Source organism: Anolis carolinensis, chromosome 1 (assembly GCF_035594765.1).
Source record: "Anolis carolinensis isolate JA03-04 chromosome 1, rAnoCar3.1.pri, whole genome shotgun sequence".
In the NCBI taxonomy this organism is placed as follows: Eukaryota; Metazoa; Chordata; class Lepidosauria; order Squamata; family Dactyloidae; genus Anolis; species Anolis carolinensis.
In genome coordinates this window covers 78,247,928-78,254,653 of record NC_085841.1, presented here as the reverse complement: position 1 = coordinate 78,254,653, position 6,726 = coordinate 78,247,928, and positions in this window count along the sequence as shown.

Genomic DNA, 6,726 nt, shown 5'->3' with positions numbered 1-6,726 from the left:
AGAAGAAAGTTGAAAAAAAATTGGGAATCATTTCATTAGATCTGCCCTCATCAAAATATGGGAAAAATATAAAACAGGATTCTACCCAAAAAAAACCCCTCTCTGGCTATCCCCAATAGAAGCGACATAAAGGACAGAGTTAAGATGGGAAGAATTTATTTATTTATTTATTTATTTACAACATTTTTACCCCACCTTTCTCACCCAAGGGGACTCAAGGCGGCTTACAACACCCGGCAAGATTCAATGCCAAACAATAAAATTAACACATTTAAAACTATTAATAGTAATCAGTAAAAATACATTAACAGGCATTAAAAAGCATTAAAAACATATAAATTACTTAATTCACTTCTTCCAAGAACCTTGTACATAGACCTTAATTCAGACCATGTCAGTATTTGCTTACTCATTAAATGCTTGCGCAGAAATCCATGTCTTTACATTCTTCCTGAAGCCCAGAAGGGTCGGGGCCTGCTGGATGTTACTGGGGAGGGCGTTCCACAGCCGAGGAGCTACCACTGAGAAGGCCCTGTCCCTCGTTCCCACCAGCCGCGCCTGAGAGACAGGTGGAACTGAGAGCAGGGCCTTTCTCGACGATCTTAGCGTTCTTGATGGTTCATAGGAGGAGATACGTTCAAACAGATAAGTTGGACCAGAACCGTTTAGGGCTTTGTAGGTCAAAACCAGCATTTTGAATTGGGCTTGGTAGCATATCGTTAGCCAGTGTTGCTGGCATAACAGTGGAGTGTTATACTCCCTGTATGCCACCCCAGTTAACAATCTGGCTGCCGCCCATTGTACTAATTGGAGCTTCCACGCCGTCTTCAAAGGCAGCCCCACATAGAGAGCATTGCAGTAATACAGATGGGACCACCGTGGCCAAGTCAGACCTCCCAAGGAACAGGCGCAGCTGGCGAATGCTCCCCTGGCCACTGCCGAGACCTGGGGTTCCAGGCTCAACAATGAATCCAGGAGAACACCCAGACTGTGAACCTGTGTCTTCAGGGGGAGTGTGACCCCGTCCAACACAGGCTGTAACCCTATACCCTGTTCAGCCTTACGACTGACCAGGAGGACCTCTGTCTTGTCTGGATTCAATTTCAATTTGTTCACCCTCATCCAGTCCGACACAGCGGCTAGACACCAGTTCAGGACCAGGACCGCCTCCTTAGTGACAGGTGGGAAGGAGTGACAGAGCTAGACATCATCTGCGTACAGATGACACCGCACCCCAAAACTCCATATGACCTCCCTCAACAGCTTCATGTAGATGTTAAACAGCATGGGGGACAGTAGTGAACCCTGCGGGACCCCACAAGTCAATGGTTGTGGGGCCGAGCAGGTGTCCTCCAAAGACACCATCTGGGAACGACCCTCCAGAAAGGACTGGAGCCACTGTAAAACAGTACCTCCAAGCCCCATTCCGGCAAGGCCTCCCAGAAGGATACCGTGAATGACAGTATCGAAGGCCGCTAAGAGGTCCAGCAGAACCAGCAGGAACACACTCCCCCTGTCCAGTTCCCGGCGTAGATCATTGACTGACGCGACCAAGGCTGTCTCGGAACCATGCCCTGGCCTGAAGCCAGACTGCGCCGGATCTAGAAAATCAGTGTCAACCAAGAATGCCTGGAGTTGTGCGGCCACCACATGTTCCATGACCTTGCCCAAAAAGGGGAGATTGGGAATAGGCCGATAGTTATCCAATTAAGTGGGGTCCAGTGATAGGTTTTTCAACAGCGGTTTGATCACAGCCAATTTAAGGCTCGCTGGAACAATGCCTTCCCAAAGGGATGCATTCACCACCACCTTTCGGTCAATCCCCCTCTGGCTTCTCTCACCAGCCAGGATGGGCAGGGGTCTAGGATGCATGTGGTAGCCCTCACCTCTCCAAGCACCTTGTCCACATCCTCAGGCTGAAACCAATTGAAAGGAATCCATCAAAATGGGATAAGCAGGTGCTCTTGCTACATCCTCGGAAGCGGCCGTTAATATGATGTCAAAGCCAGAACGGATCAAAGCGACTTTGTCCGCAAAGAACTGAGCAAATGCTTCAAGCAGGCTGCCGAGTTGTCAGGGATCCTGTCTTGAGGGACAGGATATAACAAACCTCTGACAACAGCTCCACTGGATGGTTCTTTACGGACACAATATTAGTTGCAAAGAAAGAGTTCTTTGCAGTGTCTATTGCCGCAGCATATGCCCTAAGATAGGAACATAGCCGTGTTTGGTTTGACTCGCTTGGCTTCGAACGCCACACGCACTCTAGTTCCCACTTCTTTCTCTTCATCGCTACCAGCTCCTCAGTAAATTAAGGAGATGGTTTAGCTCGGGTACTCGAGACAGGGTGTTCTGGAGTGATTATGTCTATTGCCCTAGCCGCCTCTTTGTTCCAGAGGACGACCAGAGCATCAACAGGGTCACCAGCCGAGGTGGCAGGAAACTCCCCAAGAGCCATCAGGAATCCATCCGGATCCATGAGCCTCCTGGGGCGGACCATCTTAATCGGTCCTCCACCCCTCTGGGGGTGGGGGGGGCACCGTAAGTATAAACCTGATCAGGTGATGGTCAGTCCATGGCAAAGGAGCAATGGTAAGCTCCTCCACACCACCACCTTCCTCCCATCCCTGACAGAAAACCAAGTCAAGTGTGTGCCCCATTCTGTGGGTGGGACCAGATACTAGCTGGGACAGCCCCATGGTTGCCATGGCGGCCATGAAGTCCTGAGCCATGCCGGAAATGATGGTCTCAGCATGGACATTGAAGTCTCCCAGCACCATAAGCCACTGAGACTCCAACGCCAGCCTTGAGACCACCCCGCTAGCTCAGGCAGGGAGACTGTAGTGCAGCGGGGTGGTCGGTACACTAACAGAATCTCTAGTCTGTTGCAGTTACCCACCCTCAGATGGACACATTTGAACAAGGTTGACTGTGGGATGGGACACCTGGTCAGGGGGATGGAATCCTTGTAGACTACAGCGACACCACCTCCCTGTCCTCCGGATCTTGGTTGATGCTGCACGGTATAACCTGGTGGACAAAGCTGGGTGAGATTCACCCCCCCCCCCCCAGCCTCATCCAACCAGGTCTCCGTTATGCACACCAGGTCTGCCTGCTCATCCAGGATTTTTTTTTTTCCGTGTCAGGAGCAACAGGAGTTGCTTCTGGAGGATAAGGTCCTGGATGATCATTGCTTTTCCGTTGACAGACCTGGCGTTCAGCAGCACCACCTTTAATCCGGAGGAACCGCCATCCTGGGCATACAAGTTTACCACGTCAGGAGGCTGTTTTAGATCTACAAGAACTCTCATTCTTTCTCTAGGCCAAATTAATTTAGGCCTCCTTTTCCCGTATCTCCCCCTCCCTTGTATTACTTCTATGGGGGCTCCTCGGCTGCCTGGCAGCCACCCCCCCTCAACATGGTCCATCATGAGACTAGCGCTAGCCTTTACATATGGGCAGAGATCCTGCATTATACTCCAACCTCCTTTAAAGATGGTTCTTTCCTTCTTCCCCTCCCCCACCTTAGGAGTTACCCTATCTGAGATAGTTCTGAGGCCCACCCTCTTTTTGCCTTATAGATCTTAAAGTGCGAGTGCAATGTGCTACAGGTGGGGGAAGATCTAATTCATTAATATCAATAAAACAATCACAGAAGTACAAAGGATTTGATTGGAGGTTAAAAGGTAATAATATATTTACAATTAAAATGCTCAGGAGTAATGATCTTATCACCTCATTATATAGCTTATTAGATGATAAAGTGCCCATATATATCCGGTTATTTGTAGTTGTTTCCTATGGTCGAGATAATTGTAACAATAACCCAGAATATTGGTCATTCCTGATAGTGGCAGGTGAGGTAGTTTGATATTGGTGGTTGTTTGATATTATTACTGTTGTATTAACTTTTGTTTTAACTTTTGTTTTATTACCTTATTGTGTTTTAACCTGTTACTCTTGTAACAATGTGAGCCGCCCAAAGTCCCCGCGGGGAGATGGTGGTGGGGTATAAATAAAGTTTATTATTATTATTATTATTATTATTATTATTATCATTAAAGTGCGGCAGGCAGGTTTTGTCTGAATAAGGTACTTAGTGGCGGCAGAACTGCTCCATAAGGTGCTTAGTAGATCATGCGTTCTGTCCTGTATAATATTTAGTACTTGGTAGGCGACCGTTCTCTTTGGCCTTAGTAGTCCGACTCACCCCAGTATGTTGTTGGGGTTATATGCTGAAAAAGGTACATGCGCCCTTCCTCCTCACCACAGCAATGATGTCCCCAGCCACAGGCCCAGCTCCACAAGGGCAGTCTGCCCAGTCGAATGCCAGTAGAAACAGATAACGCCCCACCAGCCCACTGGGTCAACATCAAAGTGCAGCAGCTCCAAGCTCCGGGCCCCCGCCACACCACAGCAGCTCCAAACCCCCGCCACGTGAGAAGCCGGCAACAGGCAGCGAGGTTTCTCAGGCCGAGCCAGCCGCACAAAGGAGCCGGCCCTCGAGCCTCGGTGTCAAAACAAGCTGGCAGTCAGCAGCTTCCAACAGAGGCCCGCGGAGGACTACAGCTACAAACTTGCCCCAGGGATCCTCCAATGAGGTATGGGGGGGGGGGGGACAAGGACAGGTCATATAGTCTCTTAGTAGCCCAGCAGCCAGATGTAATAACGTCAGCGGTATAGGCTTCCTTTTAGTAAGCACGCCAGTTCTTTTCTCCACACTGAGCTCCTGTTCGTCCCGTTGTTTCCTGCTTGTATTTCTCTTGCTCTTCCCTCCCTCTATAGCTTAGGGCTCCTCTTAGGCGACCTCTGCCACCCAGGGTTACAGCCCCGTTTATAATTCAAGAAGGTGGCAAAAAGAACAGAATTTTTTAAAAAAGGTTTTAAACAACTCACGAGCCCCGGAGCCTCGACACCATCTTGAACAGTCCACGACCAAGTCCACGACCAACATACAAAGATATACTGAGAATACAAAATGGGGCATATATTTTGAAGACACAAGAAGAAATAAAGAACCGATTTCAAAAGGTTTCATGGTTCCAATACAGACAAATCCAAGAATATTTTAATAGAGACAAAAATGGATTCTCAGAAAAAGACACTCCCTGGGACAAAATTATACTCACAGAAAGGAAAGCAATAACTAAAAACTACAAAATGTTGTTACAATGGGCTACCGAGACATGAAACAATACAAAAAAATCATCAAAATAAATGTTCAATTGAAACCGGAATATTTTTTATTAGGAGTGACCAATATGAATTTCAATAATAATCAAGAGATTTTATTCAACCATTTTGTGACAGCAGCCAGAATAGTATATGCAAAGAAATGGAAATCAACAGAAATACCAACCAAAAAAGAATGGTTACTAAAGATCATAGACATAAAAAATATGGATGCTTTGACCTACTACCTGAAAACCCACCATGGTAAACCAACAAAAGAAACAGATTGGACATTATTGACAACTATTATAGAACAAGAAGAATTTTTTTACAAAGATTTAGAGACGGAGTGGAAATACAAAGGACAATATGTACAAAATACTTTATCATCTAGAAGAAGGGAAGGGAAGTACAACCTTTTCTGTTTCTTTTTTCTTTTCTTTTTTCATTTTTTTTCATTTTTATTATTTTTTTAAAAAAATCTGTATTTTTTCTTTTTCTTTTCTTCATTCGTATCAAACCCCCCCTTTTCACTTTCTTTTCTATATTCATTATTGTTCTCACTCTTTTTATGTTCAAAAAACACCTAATAAAAATATTTTTTTAAAAGAAAGAACTTCCTGACTGCACAAGCTGTTCAACTGTGGAATACTCTACATTGGAATATGGTTGAAGCTCCTTCTTTGGCGGCTTTTAAGCAAAGGCTTGAAAACCCAAATAATACAGTATGGATTTATGTTAAAATACAGTTAAAATATAATAAATACACTTAAAATAGCATTTAAAACTCACAATTTCCCACAGAGTCCCACACATTTCCTCAGCAGCAACAAAAACAAATTAATACGAGGCACATGATTGGATTTCATTCATGGGGGCTATCATACATGGTTGAAAGCACAGTTTATTCTATCCAGAGGCCGCTGATTATCATGGATTTTGATTTCCAACATTAAGATTCATAATCAGAATCTCCACACATAGAAAATCCTCCCTTCAGTGACCCAGTGCATGTTGATATGAGGTGGGGTTAGCATACATACACTCTCAACACCAATTGCCTTTTAGCCCCTGATTGTAGGGAATGCTTTCCTTTGCTCAGGTTAACACAGACACTGCCTAACCACCATCCCTGGATTGGCCCTTGCTATTCTGATCCATGCTTTAATAACAGCCAGATGGGATTACTATTATATGCTCACAAGGGATTGCTTTTGGCTCATGAACTTCAGTTGTTCCATGATGCCGAGAGCATTTTTAACAGGTAGATATTCAGTCTGTTCTGCAAGTTCCTTTCAAACCCTTATAGCCTAGAAAATAGGGATGGGATTTGTGCTATCAAAAAAAAAACTATGCCATTAACACACTAATTTTTTTTTAATCTTTATTGAGAGTTTTCTTTTACATTAAAACATTAAAACATGAAAAAAATGTCTAGGACTAGAAAAAGAAAAAAAAAGGAAGATTTAAAAAAGGGGAAGAAGGAAAAAGAAAGAAAAAATAACACATTATAGAAGTGCTTTAAAACATGACTAGGAATATAGTTGATTGTAC